General features: G+C 39.6%; 1 protein-coding gene across 4 annotated transcripts in view; it reads right to left on the minus strand.

Annotated features, from left to right (window-relative positions):
• C11H8orf48 (chromosome 11 C8orf48 homolog) overlaps nucleotides 1–17,841 on the minus strand; it is a 38,578-nt gene that overhangs the window by 13,664 nt on the left and 7,073 nt on the right. The window contains exon 2 of one of the 4 annotated variants that reach the window (XM_058197039.1): nucleotides 16,232–16,298. The exons of the other annotated variants lie outside the window; for them this stretch is intronic. The gene's annotated coding sequence lies outside the window, so the exon portion shown is untranslated. The remainder of the gene's footprint in view (nucleotides 1–16,231; nucleotides 16,299–17,841) is intronic. 4 annotated transcript variants of the gene reach the window in all.

The following is a 17,841-nucleotide window of genomic DNA, read 5'->3' on the forward strand; positions in this document are numbered from 1 at the left end:
GCCTTCAGCTCTTCTGCATTGTTCGGTCTCATGTCTCTCATGTCTCTCATCTTTCTTTTGGCAATGCCCCATAGATTCTCTATGGGGTTCAGGTCAGGCGAGTTTGCTGGCCAATCAAGCACAGTAATCCCATGGGTATTGAACCAGGTTTTGGTACTTTTGGCAGTGTGGGCAGGTGCCAAGTCCTGCTGGAAAATGAAGTCAGCATCCCCATAAAGCATGAAGGAAGGAAGGAAGCATGAAGGGCTCCAAAATCTCCTGGTAGATGGCTGCATTGACCCTGGACTTAATGAAGCACAGTGGACCAATACCAGCAGATGACATGGCTCCCCAAATCAACACAGACTGTGGAAACTTCACACTGGACTTCAAGCATCTTGCAGTGTGTGCCTCTCCATTCTTCCTCCAGACTCTGGGTCCCTGGTTTCCAAATGATTTCCAAAAGTTGTTCTCATCAGAAAAGAAGACTTTGGACCACTGAGCAACAGACCAGTTCTTTTTTTCTTTAGCCCAGGTAAGACGCTTCTGACGTTGTTTGCTGTTCACGAGTGGCTTGACAAGAGGAATATGACATTTGAAGCCCATGTCCAGGATCCATCTGTGTGTGGTGGCTCTTGATGCACTGACTCCAGCCTCAGTCCACTCCTTGTGAAAGTCCCCAACACTTTTGAATGGCCTTTTCCTGACAATCCTCTCCAGGCTGCAGTCATCCCTGCTGCTTGTGCACCTTTTTCTTCCACTTTTGTGCACTTTTCCCTTCCGCATGACTTTCTATTAATGTGCTTTGATACAGCCCTTTGGGAACATCCAACTTCTTTTGCAATTACCTTTTGAGGCTTTCCCTCTTTATGGAGGTGTCAATGATGGTTTTATGCACAACTGCCAGGTCAGCAGTCTTTCCCATGATTGTGATTCCTACTGAACCAGACTGGGAGACCATTTAAAGGCTCAGGAACCCTTTGCAGGTGTTATGGCTTAATTAGCTGATTAGAGTGGGACACTTTGAGCCTAGAATATTGAACCTTTTCACAATACTCTAATTTTCTGAGATTGTGAATTTGGGGTTTTCATGAGCTGTCAGCCTAATCATCAAAATTTTGACAAATTAAGACATGAACTATCTCACTTTGCAAGTAATGAGTCTATCTCATATATTAGTTTCACCTTTTAAGCTGCATTACTGAAATAAATGAACTTTTGCACGATATTGTAATTTCTTGAGTTTCACCTGTATAATCAAGAGAAGATACCTGATGAGAAGATAAAACAATATTTAGAAAAAACTGACTTACCTAAAATACCTGAACAATATAAGGAAGCACTAAAAGAAAGAATAATGATGATGGAGCTAACAGAAGTGATTAAAAAACAAAAAAATGGGAAAACACCAGGACTGGATGGACTACCAGCAGAACTATACAAGTCCTTACAAGATGTGTTAAGCAATGTAATGATGGATTTATTTAATGAACTTCTAGTGAAAGCAAAGATTCCAAACTCATGGATGGAGGCGTATGTTATACTTATACCTAAAGAAGATGCAGATTTACAAGTTAATAACTACAGATCGATTTCATTGTTAAATGTAGATTACAAGATCTTTGCTTCAATAATGGCGAATAGATTAAAGGGGTTATTAAATGTCTTTATTCATATGGATCAAAATGGCTTTTTACCTAAAAGAAAAATCAGAGACAATATGAGGATAATTTTGAATACTTTGGAATATTATGAAGAACACTCAGAAAAACAAATGGTGATGGTATTTCTAGATGCACAGAAAGCATTTGATAATGTGAATTAGCAATTTATTATAAAGCAATTACAGGTAATGGACTTTGGGGAGAGATTTATAAACATAATAAAAACAATCTATGATAAACGATCAGCTAAAATACTGATACTAAAATAGAGATGACAGAAAAAGTTAATATAACGAAAGGAACACGACAAGGATGTCCGTTACCACCATTGTTATTTGTGTTGACTTTAGAAATATTAACTAGAAATATAAGATGAAATGAAGAAATAAAACAAATGAAAATTAGAAGGAAGAATATAAGCTACAAGCCTTTGCAGATGATTTGGTGTTTATTTTGGATGAACCGCAAATAATTGGTACCAAACTATTAGAACAAATAGAAGAACATGGAGAGGTGGCAGGTTTAAAAATAAACAAGGAGAAAACAAAAACATTGGTGAAAAATATTACAGAAGAACAGAAAAGATAACTAAAGGAGAAATTAGATATACATATTATGAAGAAAGTAAAATGCTTAGGAATACAATTAACTTCAAGAACTAAAGTAGAAATTAGATATACAAATTATGAAGAAAGTAAAATACTTAGGAATACAATTAACTTCAAGATGTGTAATGATAAAAGAAGATAATTATTATGAATGAAAAACACAAATTGAGAAAGATTTGGAGAAATGGAAAAATTTAGTTATCGTTAATAGGAAAGATTGCAACAATAAAGATGAATATATTATCAAGACTATTGTTTCTATTTCAGACAATACCAATAAAAATTGAAAAGACTTATCTTGAACATCTTAATAAAATAGTAAGGAAATTTATATGGCAAGGGAAGAAGGCGAGAAACAGGAGGCAAGATTACGTGGAGGATTTGGACTGCCGAATTGGAAACTATATTATGAGGCAGCAGCGTTGACTTGAATGAGAGAATGGATTGAACTAAGAAGTACACGACTATTAACTCTGGAAGGACACAATTTACAATTGGGATGGCATGCATTTTTATGGTACGGTAGAAGTAAGATGCATATGTATTTTCAAAGACACTATGTAAGAAATGCATTATTATTGGTGTGGGAGAAAGTTAAGAGATAAATATTATTTGAAAAAACCAATATGGTTATCAACAATGGAAGCGTTAATACACCCAAATATTATTAATTTTAGAAATATTCTTAGATATAAGGATATATTAACAGATAAGGGGGAATTGAAGGGGGAAACAAGAAATAGAAGAACAAGGGATTGAGATGGATTGGTATACACATATGCAAATACAAACAAGATATGAAAAAGATGCAAAATTATATGGTTTTTACTTAGAAATGACAGATCTGGATAGGATACTCACAGGAACCCATGACAAAATAATAATTAAAAAATATAATTACTTACTTAGTATTGAATTAGAAGAAGTACAGATAAAAGAAACAATGATAGCCTGGGTAAAAAAAATTAGATATTCAATTGAGTTAGACAAATGGCAGCAGCTATGGGAAAGGAATTATAAATTAACGATGTCCATACCATATAAGGAGAACCAATATAAAATGTCTTACGGGTGGTATATGCCACTTGAAAAACTGGCAAAAATGTTTACAGATAAATCAGCCAAATGTTGGAAATGTCATCAGACACCAGGATCGTATTATCATATGTGGTGGACATGTTCAGAAGCGAGAAGAAATGCTACAACAACATATAGAGGACTCTCAGGGTGCCGTCGGCGCGACAGTGTCGTCTGGCGACACCCAGGGAAGGGCCTTCTCTGTGGGGCTCCGCCCTCTGGAACGAGCTCCCCAGGACTTCGTCAACTTCCGGACCTCAGACCTTTCCATGAGCTCAAAACTTACTTATTTATCTGCGCTGGACTGGGTTAGTTTTTAAGTTATGGGTTTTAATGGTGATTTTATAGTTTAGGGTTTTATATGGTCGTTTGACCGTTTTAGTTTTAAATTGGCGGTTAAATATTTCATTTTAAATGTATTTTAAATTTATTGTGTACCTATGTGTTTTAATAAGGCTGTACACCGCCCTGAGTCCTTCGGGAGAAGGGCGGTCTAGAAATCTAATTAATAAATAAATAAATAAATAAATAAATAAGAGGAATACGACATTTGAAGCCCATGTCCAGGATCCATCTGTGTGTGGTGGCTCTTGATGCACTGACTCCAGCCTCAGTCCACTCCTTGTGAAAGTCCCCAATACTTTTGAATGGCCTTTTCCTGACGATCCTCTCCAGGATGCGGTCATCCTTGCTTCTTGTGCACCTTTTTCTTCCACACTTTTCCCTTCCACATGACTTTCTATTAATGTGCTTTGATACAGCACTTTGGGAACATCCAACTTCTTTTGCAATTACCTTTTGAGGCTTTCCCTCCTTATGGAGGGTGTCAATGATGGTTTTCTGCACAACTGTCAGGTCAGCAGTCTTTCCCATGATTGTGATTCCTACTGAACCAGACTGGGAGACCATTTAAAGGCTCAGGAACCCTTTGCAGATGTTATGGCTTAATTAGCTAATTAGAGTGGGACACTTTGAGCCTAGAATATTGAACCTTTTCACAATATTCTAATTTTCTGAGATTGTGAATTTGGAGTTTTCATGAGCTGTCAGCCATAATCATCAAAATTATGACAAATCAAGGCGTGAACTATCTCACTTTGCATGTAATGAGTCTATCTCATATATTAGTTTCACCTTTTAAGTTGCATTACTGAAATAAATGAACTTTTGCACGATATTCTAATTTTTTGAGTTTCACCTGTATAATCAAGAGAAGATACCTGATGAGAAGATAAAACAGTATTTAGAAAAATCTGACTTACCTAAAATACCTGAACAATATAAGGAAGCACTAAAAGAAAGAATAATGATGATGGAGCTAACAGAAGTGATTAAAAAACAAAAAAATGGGAAAACACCAGGACTGGATGGACTACCAGCAGAACTATACAAGTCCTTACAAGATGTGTTAAGCAATGTAATGCTGGAATTATTTAATGAACTTCTAGTGAAAGCAAAGATTCCAAACTCATGGATGGAGGCGTATGTTATACTTATACCTAAAGAAGATGCAGATTTACAAGTTAATAACTATTTAGATCGATTTCATTGTTAAATGTAGATTACAAGATCTTTGCTTCAATAATGGCGAATAGATTAAAGGGGTTATTAAATGACTTTATTCATATGGATCAATAATGGCGAATAGATTAAAGGGGTTATTAAATGACTTTATTCATATGGATCAAAATGGCTTTTTACCTAAAAGAAAAATCAGAGACAATATGAGGATAATTTTGAATACTTTGGAATATTATGAAGAACACTCAGAAAAACAAATGGTGATGGTATTTCTAGATGCACAGAAAGCATTTGATAATGTGAATTAGCAATTTATTATAAAGCAATTACAGGTAATGGACTTTGGGGAGAGATTTATAAACATAATAAAAACAATCTATGATAAACGATCAGCTAAAATACTGATACTAAAATAGAGATGACAGAAAAAGTTAATATAACGAAAGGAACACGACAAGGATGTCCTGAACCATTGTTATTTGTGTTGACTTTAGAAATATTAACTAGAAATATAAGATGAAATGAAGAAATAAAACAAATGAAAATTAGAAGGAAGAATATAAGCTACAAGCCTTTGCAGATGATTTGGTGTTTATTTTGGATGAACCGCAAATAATTGGTCCCAAACTATTAGAACAAATAGAAGAACATGGAGAGGTGGCAGGTTTAAAAATAAACAAGGAGAAAACAAAAACATTGGTGAAAAATATTACAGAAGAACAGAAAAGATAACTAAAGGAGAAATTAGATATACATATTATGAAGAAAGTAAAATGCTTAGGAATACAATTAACTTCAAGAACTAAAGTAGAAATTATATATACAAATTATGAAGAAAGTAAAATACTTAGGAATACAATTAACTTCAAGATGTGTAATGATAAAAGAAGATAATTATTATGAATGAAAAACACAAATTGAGAAAGATTTGGAGAAATGGAAAAATTTAGTTATCGTTAATAGGAAAGATTGCAACAATAAAGATGAATATATTATCAAGACTATTGTTTCTATTTCAGACAATACCAATAAAAATTGAAAAGACTTATCTTGAACATCTTAATAAAATAGTAAGGAAATTTATATGGCAAGGGAAGAAGGCGAGAAACAGGAGGCAAGATTACGTGGAGGATTTGGACTGCCGAATTGGAAACTATATTATGAGGCAGCAGCGTTGACTTGAATGAGAGAATGGATTGAACTAAGAAGTACACGACTATTAACTCTGGAAGGACACAATTTACAATTGGGGTGGCATGCATTTTTATGGTACGGTAGAAGTAAGATGCATATGTATTTTCAAAGACACTATGTAAGAAATGCATTATTATTGGTGTGGGAGAAAGTTAAGAGATAAATATTATTTGAAAAAACCAATATGGTTATCAACAATGGAAGCGTTAATACACCCAAATATTATTAATTTTAGAAATATTCTTAGATATAAGGATATATTAACAGATAAGGGGGAATTGAAGGGGGAAACAAGAAATAGAAGAACAAGGGATTGAGATGGATTGGTATACACATATGCAAATACAAACAAGATATGAAAAAGATGCAAAATTATATGGTTTTTACTTAGAAATGACAGATCTGGATAGGATACTCACAGGAACCCATGACAAAATAATAATTAAAAAATATAATTACTTACTTAGTATTGAATTAGAAGAAGTACAGATAAAAGAAACAATGATAGCCTGGGCAAAAAAATTTGAATATTCAATTGAGTTACACAAATGGCAGCAGCTATGGGAAAGGAATTATAAATTAACAATGTCCACAGCATATAAGGAGAACCAATATAAAATGTTTTACAGCTGGCATATGCCACCTGAAAAACTGGCAAAAATGTTTAAAGATAAATCAGCCAAATGTTGCAAATGCCATCAGACACCAGGATCGTATTATCATATGTGGTGGACATGTTCAGAAGTGAGAAGAAATGCTACAACAACATATAGATTTGAAACCTGAGCTGTTCGTATTGGGTATCCTACCTGAGAAAATTAGTAAAGAAAACATATATTTGATTATACATGTAATAACTGAAGCGAGGATAGTATTTGCACAAAGATGGAAAGCAGAGAAAATTCCTTCAGAGGGGGAAGTAATTAAGAAAAAATATTGGATTGTGCAGAAATGAATAAATTGAACTTTGATAATTAAAGAAAGAGACAGCGTACTAAAAAGCAGAGACATCAACCTGCCAACAAAAGTGCGTATAGTCAAAGCTATGGTTTTCCCAGTTGCAATGTATGGCTGTGAAGGCTGGACCATAAGAAAGGCTGAGCGCCAAAGAATTGAGGCCTTTGAACTCTGGTGCTGGAGAAGACTCCTGCGAGTCCCTTGGACTGCAAGGCGAACAAACAAGTCAGTTCTAGAGGAGATCAACCCTGACTGCTCTTTAGAAGGCCAGATCCTGAAGATGAAACTGAAATACTTTGGTCACCTAATGAGAAAGAAGGACTCACTGGAAAAGAGCCTAATGCTGGGAAAGATTGAGGGCAAAAGCAGATCGGGTCCACAGAGGACAACGTAGCTGGATGGTGACAGCGAAGCAGTAGGTATGTGTTTAAATGGACTCAGAGGATGGTACAGGAAGCCCTGGAGGAATGTTGTCCATGGGGTCTGATGGGTGGACACGACTTGTATTCAACAACAACAGTTAGATTGCAATGTTATTATGTTAATGTAAAATAGTTTGTATACTATCCTATTCAGGTTAACAGAAGACGGCTCTTTAAGAGTGTCGTCTGACATAAAGAAGAAGGGAGTGGGGAGCAAAGATTTGAAACCAGCATGAACGCCAGACGCACAGGCTTTCCAACAAACCCTGCATTCCTGAGATGATAAAACTACCGGTGACCTTTGGAAGAAGATTACCACGGGGGGCGAGAAGGAACTGGCATTGGACCAGCCCTGCCTGACCGTTGGTGAGGAGGAGGGACTAATGAGGGGATATGGGATGTTAGCCATATTTTGTCTCAGATTCAACTTTACACGGCTGTAGTCCAGATGTATTTAGTAAAAGTACTTTTCTTTATTTCCAAATGAAGTCAAGGTGTTTCCTTTCCTAAATATAATCAGAGACAGTCTGACATTAAGTTGAATCTCACACCATGTCGACCAACCAGGATTTAAACCTAAATACCGAGGGGGTCGAAAAGAAAACTTCAATGGGAAGCCAGCCAGCTTCTGAACTGGAGGAGCCACCAGGAGGTATTTCTACTGTCAGTTTTAACGTTGAACTGGAGGATTGCAAAGCCCTATGGATGGAACAATTGCAGCTGGAAGAAAAAATGAGGCAGCCAGAACCCGCAGAGCCTCCCTCTGGAGTGACTACAAGGAAAAAGGGGAGGGCCAGGCTTTCAGATTGGAAAAAAGAGCAGGAAATTAGAGACAGGCTCCAGTTGGATGAGGCATTGCGTCTTTACCGTGAGGTGAAAGTAAGGCAAGCAGCTCGCCAAAGGTATGAATCCCCTAATCAGTCCTCCAGGGGGGAGGGAGAAGAGGATGAAGGAACTGCCAGGGGAGCAACTGGGGGAGATTCCCAATACGCAGAAATTTTGGAAGAACCAGAACCAGAAATCCCCTTCCCAGAGGCAGCTGAGTCAGATGGAGGGCGTATGCCACCTGCTGGCGAAGTAAGGCTGCGCAGAGGAAGGAAAAAGCCTAAAATTCCTCCCCATCTGGGAAATTCAATGGAGATGCCAAGGAGCTAGGACTGTTCCTGGCGTTAGTGAATAACCATATGATGGACTGGGGGGAAGAATATTGGTCGCAGGCAGAGCAGGTTAGAGCTGTGACCCAAAACCTAACTGGAAGAGCAGCTGAGTGGTTTGTGTCGTTATACAATGGGCACTCCCCCTTACTGCAAAACTACGAGCATTTCATGACTGCACTGAGGAGGAGGTTTGAGGACTCCCTGGCAGACCAGAAGGCCAAAGGCCGGATGAAAACCATCAGACAAGGGAGGAGACCAGTGGCTGACTACAACCAGTTTAGTGATCTGGTTCCCATGATGAGAGGATGGTCGGAGGTGACCCTTGTGGACATTTACAAAGATGGCCTGAATGGAGATTTGTATGGGCCGTGCCGGGCACGGGCCTCTCCAACCACACTGTATGGCTGGTATACCTTGGCAGCGGAGATGGAAATCGAGCTGGCAAAGGATCGTAGTCAAGCAGAGCGCGTTGGGAGGCAAAACCCCGCCCATTTCCCTAGAGGCCCTTCAAAGGACGCCCTCACTTCGGAGAGTGGGAGGCAACGTTCTACTGCTTGCTACAGATGTGGGAAAGAAGGCCACCGAGCGGCTGACTGCCAGGTGAAGCTGGTGCCCGAGACGACCCCTAGTGGTAGAAAGGAACCGGTGAAACCAACTACAAAGACGCGAGAGCCGGCAAAGGCAAAAGAAGGCATCGCCAAGAAGGCCACTTCCATCGAGAAGGAGCGTGGGACGCCAACCGAGTCCGATGACAGCGAAACCATGTCTGAGTCTGATGAAGACCTTCTGGTGAGTTGGAAAAGGTGTCCTTTGAACATCCCGGTCAAACTGCATGTCCCTTCCTCGGGAAATAAAGGGGAAATGCTAGCGCTCCTAGACTCCGGGTGTACTAGGTGCATCATCAGCCCCGAGGTAGTAGAGAAAATGGAACTAAAATTGAGAACCTTAAGTAGGCCTATAGCCTTTGCCCAGTTGTATGGTTCTGTGGCAGGGGGAGGCCCACCCATTTTGTAATAGAATCCATTGAAATGACGATGGGAGACCATCGAGAGGTCCTAAACTTCATAGTAGCCCCGGGGATGGACCAGCCTCTGCTGCTAGGCCTGTCATGGTTGCGGAAGTGGAACCCCCATATTAACTGAAAGACGGGGGTCATACGCTTTCGCTCTAAGGCGCCAAGAGTGGAGGAAAGAGACACCAGGGAGGAACCTGCTGTGGCCGTGCCCCACGACGTGATGGGGGCAATGATGGATCAGATAGAAGGGGAAGAAAAAATTCCCAAAGAATACTGGGACTTACGAGAAGTCTTTAGTGAGAAAGCATCAGATGCTCTACCCCCCGCCCCATAGGCCTACTGACTGTGCAATAGACATACTTCCAGGGGTAAAGCTTCCAAAACAAAAAGCTTACCCCATGACCCAAAAAGAATTGGGGGAGCTACGTAAATTTATAGGCAAAAATTTAGAGCGGGGGTTTATACAACCGGCTAGGCCTCGAGTGGCTGCACCAGTGATGTTCCAAGAAAAGAAAGATGGCTCCTTTCGTCTCATAGTCGACTATAGAAATTTGAACGCGATATGCGCCGAAAACGTATACCCCATGCCGCTCATGAGAGACATGTTAGCCCATCTAGCGAAAGGGAAGTTTTTTACCAAATTAGACCTATGAGAGACTTGCTACAGAGTTCGTATAAAGAAAGGGGATGAGTGGAAAACAGCTTTCAACTGCCCCCTGGGATGCTTTCAGTTTCCAGTACTTCCGTTTGGACTGCAGGGGGCGCCTGCAGTTTTCATGCAACTAATAAATGAAATACTCCATCAACACTTGTTTAAAGGGGTTCTTGTTTACCTCGATAATATACTTATCTACACAGAAACAATGGACGAGCACATAAAGCTAGTAAGAGCAGTACTCAAAAAATTATTAGCCGCAGAACTTTATTGCAAACTATCCAAATGTGATTTTCATCAAACAAAAATAGACTACTTAGGGTACCACATTTCAGCAGACGGACTGGAAATGGACCCAGAGAAAGTGAAAGCTGTCTCGGAATGGGGGGGCCCCCACGCACACGCAAACAGCTGCAAAGTTTCTTGGGATTTGCAAACTTTTATCGTCAATTCATCCCCTCCTTTGCTCAAATTGCTCTGCCAATCACCAACCTCTTAAAAACTAAAGGAGATACAAAACCCAAACCTTCATTGCCCCTTGAATGGTCAATGGAATGTCAAGCGGCGTTTGAAAAGTTGAAATGGCTGTTTGCTGCTGAACCTATCTTAAAACACCCCGACATGGATGTTCCTTTTGTGGTACAAGCAGACGCTAGCGATGTAGCGGTCGGAACCGTTTTGCTCCAAAACAATGCTAATGGTAAACTACAACCTTGTGCTTTCACTTCCCGAAAATTGACTGAAACAGAAAGAAAGTGGGCTATTTGGGAGAAAGAAGCGTCTGCAGTTCACTGGGCTCTTCGTACTTGGAGACAATTCTTAGAGGGCTCTAACCATCCTTTTGAAGTTTGGACTGATCACAAGAATTTGGAAGCTCTAAAAACTCCTAGAAAACTTTCACCTAAACAAGCCTGCTGGGCTCAATATTTTAACTGTTTTAATTTTACATTACATTACATTCCCGGAGGAAAGAACTTTCTGGCGGATACTCTTTCACGACTGCCACAATACAATAGTACGCGTTCCAAGGTGGTACGCCTGATACTCCCCATTCAGCAATTAGCAGCTCCGGCTATAACCCGAAGCCATACCAAAACCGAGACATCACTACCAGATGAATTAACTAAGTTGTTAAAAGAAGCTTTGAACACAGATGACTGGTTCTTGACTCATTTGCACGAATGCACGCTCCGTGATGGACTAGCTTGGACTGGAGCAAAACTATATGTTCCTGTATCACTCAGAGAAACCATACTACAACGATGCCATGATGCTAAAATGGCAGGACATTTTGTTTTTGTAAAAACCCTGCACCTTCTTTAAAGACAATTTTGGTGGCCAGGACTTAAAAAGGACATTCAATCTTATATAGCAAGTTGCCCGGTTTGCGCATCATTTAAAAGACCACCAGGAAAGCCTCCTTGATTGCTTCAAACAGTAGCCCGGCCAGGAGCTCCATGGAAAGAAATATCCTGGATTTCATAGTGGAGCTACCCGAAAGTGCAGGCAATACAGTAATCTGGGTAGTTACAGATTTGTTCTCCAAACAAGTCCACTTCATCCCATGTTCCAAAATACCTTCTTCAAAAACTTTGGCAAAAATGTTTGTACAACACATTTACAGACTCCACGGAGTTCCCGAATGCATAATCTCGGATCGAGGAGTTCAATTCACTTCTCAGTTTTGGAAAGAGTTTTTGCAGCTGATAGGCTCCACCCAAGGATTAAGCTCCTCCCATCATCCTCAGACTAATGGAAGCTGTGAATGCTCGAACGCGGTACTAGAACAATATCTACGGTGTTACATTAATCATCAACAAGACAATTGGGCGGACTTACTACCTTTTGCGGAAGTAGCTTACAATAACTCAATCCATAGTAGCACAGGATTCACTCCTTTTAAAATAGCCTCTGGTCAAGACTTTGTTCCCATCTCAGAACTTCCAAAGGAAAAAACCATGATTTCATCGTTATCAGAATGGATAGATCAAATACAAAGCACATGGAAGATGACTCGCAAAGCGATAGATGAAGCCCACCGTGCACACAAAAAACAAGTTGATAAAAAAAGGTCTCCAGAGAACAAGTACAAAGTTGGAGATAAGGTTTATCTCTCGACCAAATATTTACAAACCACTCAAAAGTCAAAAAAACTTGGACCTAAATATGTGGGACCTTTCCCGATAGTAAATCATAAACCCAGTAACTGTACAGCTAGAATTGCCGAAAACTGAGAAGAATTCACCCCGTTTTCCACGTTAGCCTACTGAAACCAGAACACACGTCTTCGTTCCGTGCTAACCATACACCCCCTCCTATACCAATTCTCATAGAAGGCGAACAACATTTTGAAGTAAAAGAAATCTTAGATTCCAGAAAACATAGAAATAAGATCCAATATCTTATTGCTTGGAAGCATTTCCCTTTGTCCCAGGCTGAATGGGTGAACAAGGAAGATGTTCGCGCTCCAGACAAGATAGCACAATTCTATAAAAAATATCCTAACTTTTCTTTTTTCTTTTGCAGGACTAACGTCCTTGTTGCAGGAGGGCCGAATGTCAGCCTCCACTCCAACCTTCACTCTATTTGTGTTCTATGTGTGCAATTTGTATTCACTAATTAGATTGCAAAAGTTGGCTTGAAACTCAACATTAAGAAAACTAAAATCATGGCATCCAGCCCTCTCAATTCCTGGCAGATAGATGGTGAAGAAATGGAGGTAGTGACAGATTTCATTTTCCTGGGCTCCAAGATCACCGCAGATGGGGACTGCAGCCAAGAAATTAAAAGATGCTTGCTCCTGGGGAGGAAAGCTATGGAAAATCTAGACAGCGTACTAAAAAGCAGAGACATCACCCTGCCAACAAAAGTGCGTATAGTCAAAGCTATGGTTTTCCCAGTTGCAATGTATGGCTGTGAAGGCTGGACCATAAGAAAGGCTGAGCGCCAAAGAATTGAGGCCTTTGAACTCTGGTGCTGGAGAAGACTCCTGCGAGTCCCTTGGACTGCAAGGCGAACAAACAAGTCAGTTCTAGAGGAGATCAACCCTGACTGCTCTTTAGAAGGCCAGATCCTGAAGATGAAACTGAAATACTTTGGTCACCTAATGAGAAAGAAGGACTCACTGGAAAAGAGCCTAATGCTGGGAAAGATTGAGGGCAAAAGAAGAACGGGACCACAGAGAACAAGGTGGCTGGATGGAGTCACTGAAGCAGTAGGTATGAGTTTAAATGGACTCCAGAGGATGGTACAGGAAGCCCTGGAGGAATGTTGTCCATGGGGTCGCGATGGGTCGGACACGACTTCGTAACTAACAACAACAGTTAGATTGCAATGTTATTATGTTAATGTAAAATAGTTTGTATACTATCCTATTCAGGTTAACAGAAGACGGCTCTTTAAGAGTGTCGTCTGACATAAAGAAGAAGGGAGGGGGGAGCAAAGATTTGAAACTAGCATGAACGCCAGACGCGCAGGCTTTCCAACAAACCCTGCATTCCTGAGATGATAAAACTACCGGTGACCTTCGGAAGATTACCACGGGGGCGAGAAGGAACTGGTATTGGACCAGCCCTGCCTGACCTTTGGTGGGAAGGAGGGACTAATGAGGGGATATGGGATGTTAGCCATATTTTGTCTCAGATTCAACTTTACACGGCTGTAGTCCAGATGTATTTAGTAAAAGTACTTTTCTTTATTTCCAAATGAAGTCAAGGTGTTTCCTTTCCTAAATATAATCAGAGACAGTCTGACAGAAGCAATTGAAGGGGAAATTAACAGAAAATGATCAGCCATTTTCCTGCTTCACCCCAAATGATACAGTAAAAGTAGGGACTCACAAGAGTTCTGAATGTTTGAAAAAGCTATTTCTGCTCCTACACCATGAAGTGTAGGACGAGGGGATAGATGGGGAACTCATCAAATTTGCAGATGACACCAAGCTGGCAGGAATAGCCAACACTCCAGAAGATAGGCTCAAGTTACAGAAAGATCTTGACAGACTTGAACATTGGGCGCTATCTAACAAAATGAAATTCAACAGTGAAAAAAGGTTCTACATTTAGGCCAAAAAAACAAAATGCACCAGTACTGTATATGTGGTACCTTGCTCAATAGTAGTACCTGTGAGAGGGATCTTGGAGTCCTAGTGGATAACCATTTAGATATGAGCCAGCAATGTGCAGCAGCTGTTAAAAAAGCCAACACAGTTCTGGGCTGCATAAACAGAGGGATAGAATCAAGATCACGTGAAGTGTTAGTACCACTTTATAATGCCTTGGTAAGACCACACTTGGAATATTGCATCCAGTTTTGGTGCACGATGTAAAAAGATGTTGAGACTCTAGAAAGAGTGCAGAGAAGAGCAACAAAGATGATTAGGGGACTGGAGGATAAAACATATGAAGAACGGTTGCAGGAACTGGGTATGTCTAGTTTAACAAAAGAAGGACTAGGGAGACATGATAGCTGTGTTCCAATATCTCAGGGGCTGCCACAAAGAAGAGGGAGTCGGGCTGTTCTCCAAAGCACCTGAGGGTAGAACAAGAAGCAATGGGTGGAAACTGATCAAAGAAAGAAGCAACTTAGAACTAAGGAGAAATTTCCTGACAGTTAGAACAATTAATAAGTGGAACGACTTGCCTTCAGAAGTTGTGAATGCTCCAACACTGGAAATTTTTAAGAAAATGTTGGATAACCATCTGACTGAGATGGTGTAGGGTTTCCTGCCTGGGCAGGGGGTTGGACTAGAAGGCCTCCAAGATCCCTTCCAACTCTGATGTTATGTTATGTTATGTTATGTTATGTTATGTTATGTTATGTTATGTTATGTTATGTTATGTTATGTTATGTTATGTTATGTTATGTTATGTTATGTTATGAAGTGGGATAATTATGATAATGAAAATGCAGAGAAGTATACAAATGTCTTCTAGGCAACATGTTGGCAAATTTATCATTTAGTTTCTTCATTAAAAGACAATAAATAAAGACAGTTGACCACAGTTGAGGTTCTACCAACTTTAAATATGAAGCAGAAAAAGAAAAAATATAGGAAGAAAAACTTTGCGCAACTGCATATTAATATAGTCATATTAAGGTATGGATATACTTCTATGCAATCTGACCCTCTGTCATATTAAGGTATGGATATACTTTAATATGACAGAGGGCCAGATTGCATTGTATAGAGTTTATGACTCCAATGGTTAATTATTCTCCTCCCAAAATAATTGCCAGGATTTCAAGATTTTTTTTAAAAAAAAACAAAGCTTGCATAGGAAGGAGTCGGAGAAAGTCAAATAAATACAAGTTGTTAAAGGGGAAAGAGGAATAACAAAATACAGATAGTCCTTGATTTAAAACAGTTCATTTAGTGACTGTGCATTTTAGCAACAAAAGGAGGAATATTGTGGATTTTATTAACTTTTCGCTTACTGGCTCTAAGCAACTTACAAATTATTCTCATATAGTCAAAATTAATAGAGCATAACTTTAAGCTTTAAAAGGCTTATTTAGGAAAACACATATTAAGCTTCCCCAAACTATAGCCAGCCTCAAAACCAACAGTAAATATACTTTGGACATGCCACATTTTCCCCTGGAATCAAATGAGAGATCACACTCCCAGAAACATATAAATCTGGTTTAAAGAATAGCTAAGAACTCCAACACAAATACTTCTAAATGTTCTTTCCCCTTAGAATCCAAAGTAGATCACTGATTTTGTGTATTTCTCAAACTTGGCAACTTTCCGATGGGTGGATTTCAATTCCCAGAATTCCCCTGGCAGCAAGGAGTTTCAGGAATATAAATTTCAGGTAGTCTTCAATTTACAACCATTTGTTTAGTGACCATTTAAAGCTACAGCACCAAAAAAGTGAATTAGGACTGTTTTTTACATAACTGTTGCAGCATCCCCATGATCACATAATCAAAATTATGGTATAAAGTTATATTGGTTTTTTTCTTTAAAAAAGGTACCTAAAACTCAAGTCCTGCTTAACTCTTCTTCCACTGAGTTTTTTTTTCAGTTTTCATCCTATTTGACCTGAAAAAAAATTAGATGATCATTAGAGGGCAGCAGAGACATTTTTCCTCCATCATTTTGCTGCCCTCTGGTGGCTGTTTGGAGGCTTACCGTATATACTCGAGTATAAGCCGATCCGAATATAAGCCGAGGCACCTAATTTTACCACAAAAACTGGGAAAAACTATTGACTCGAGTATAAGCCGAGGGTGGGAAATGAGGCAGCTACTGGTCAATGTAAAAAATAAAGATAGAGCCAAGTAAAATAACATGAATATTTATTTGAACGAAAAACAATAAAAGTGCAAAAGGTGGAAGGAGGATTCCCAGCTTTAGAAAATTTAGAACTCTGCCTTTGGTATGACCTGAGCATAGCTCATAAAATTATCTGCTACAATGTACTTCCTATCAATGACTACTTCAGCTTCAACCACAACAATACACGAGAACACAATAGATTCAAACTTAAAGTGAACCTCTCAATCTAGATTGCAGAAAATGTGACTTCAGTAACAGAGTTGTTAATGCCTGGAATGTGCTACCTGACTCTGGTCTCTTCCCAAAATCCCCAAAGCCTTAACCAAAGACTATCTAGTATTGACCTCACCCCATTCCTAAGAGGTCTGTAAGGCGTGCATAAGAGCACCAGCGTGCCTACCGTCCCTGTCCTAATGTTCCCTTTAGTTGTATTCCTTTTATGTATTCAATTCATGCTTATATTTATATAATTATTTAATATGTATTTGACAAAATAAAATGAATGAATGAATGAATAGAATAGAATAGAATAGAATTTTATTGGCTAAGTGTGATTGGACACACAAGGAATGAATGAATGAATGAATGAGTGAGTGAGTTACTTCAACAACATTGTCTCTGAAATTGACAATACAACTGCAAGCATGAAAATGAGTCCTCCTTTAGCTTCCAAGGGACCAGGGTGCCTCTGAAGGTCAGTGCTCTAAGCACTAAGAACCCAGCACAAATCTAAGCCTGTATGCACACCAATAGTGAAAATACCCTGCACAGTGTCTCTTGGCAGAGAAGGTTAATTTTCATAGACGTTGGGGTGGCTCTTTTTTTTTTTTTTTTGGCAGGGCAATAAGGATCTCTAATATCATTAAACCCAAGTGTGAGGAAAAAGACAGCAGCTAAAATGTTAAGGCCAGTTGTGTGACCTTCTCCAATACAGTTGGCCTGGCTGTTTGCCAAAACTTAAAACACCCTCCCATCCCCCCTCCTGCTAAAGCTTCTTTCTTAAAACAATTGTGGTCTTTGCCTTTCATGTCGCTCAACCTTTCACCTGCCAGGTTCCTAGCCCTTCACCCTTGACCCACTGCTGTGTTTGCTTAGCATTGTGCCAATCGACTTTAGAAGTCTGTGTGTGTGTGTGTGTGTGTGTGTGTGTGTGAGAGAGAGAGAGAGAGAGAGAGAGGGAGGAGTGCAAAGGGGAAGGAGGATTCCCAGCTCTAAACAAAGGAAATCCCGGAATGCCAGCGAAGGCGGTGCTCGCGTTCCTCCTCCCTTGCTCAAAAGCCCCAATAACCTTCACCAGCAAGGCAGA

The sequence above is a fragment of the Ahaetulla prasina genome, chromosome 11 (assembly GCF_028640845.1).
Source record: "Ahaetulla prasina isolate Xishuangbanna chromosome 11, ASM2864084v1, whole genome shotgun sequence".
Taxonomy (NCBI): Eukaryota; Metazoa; Chordata; class Lepidosauria; order Squamata; family Colubridae; genus Ahaetulla; species Ahaetulla prasina.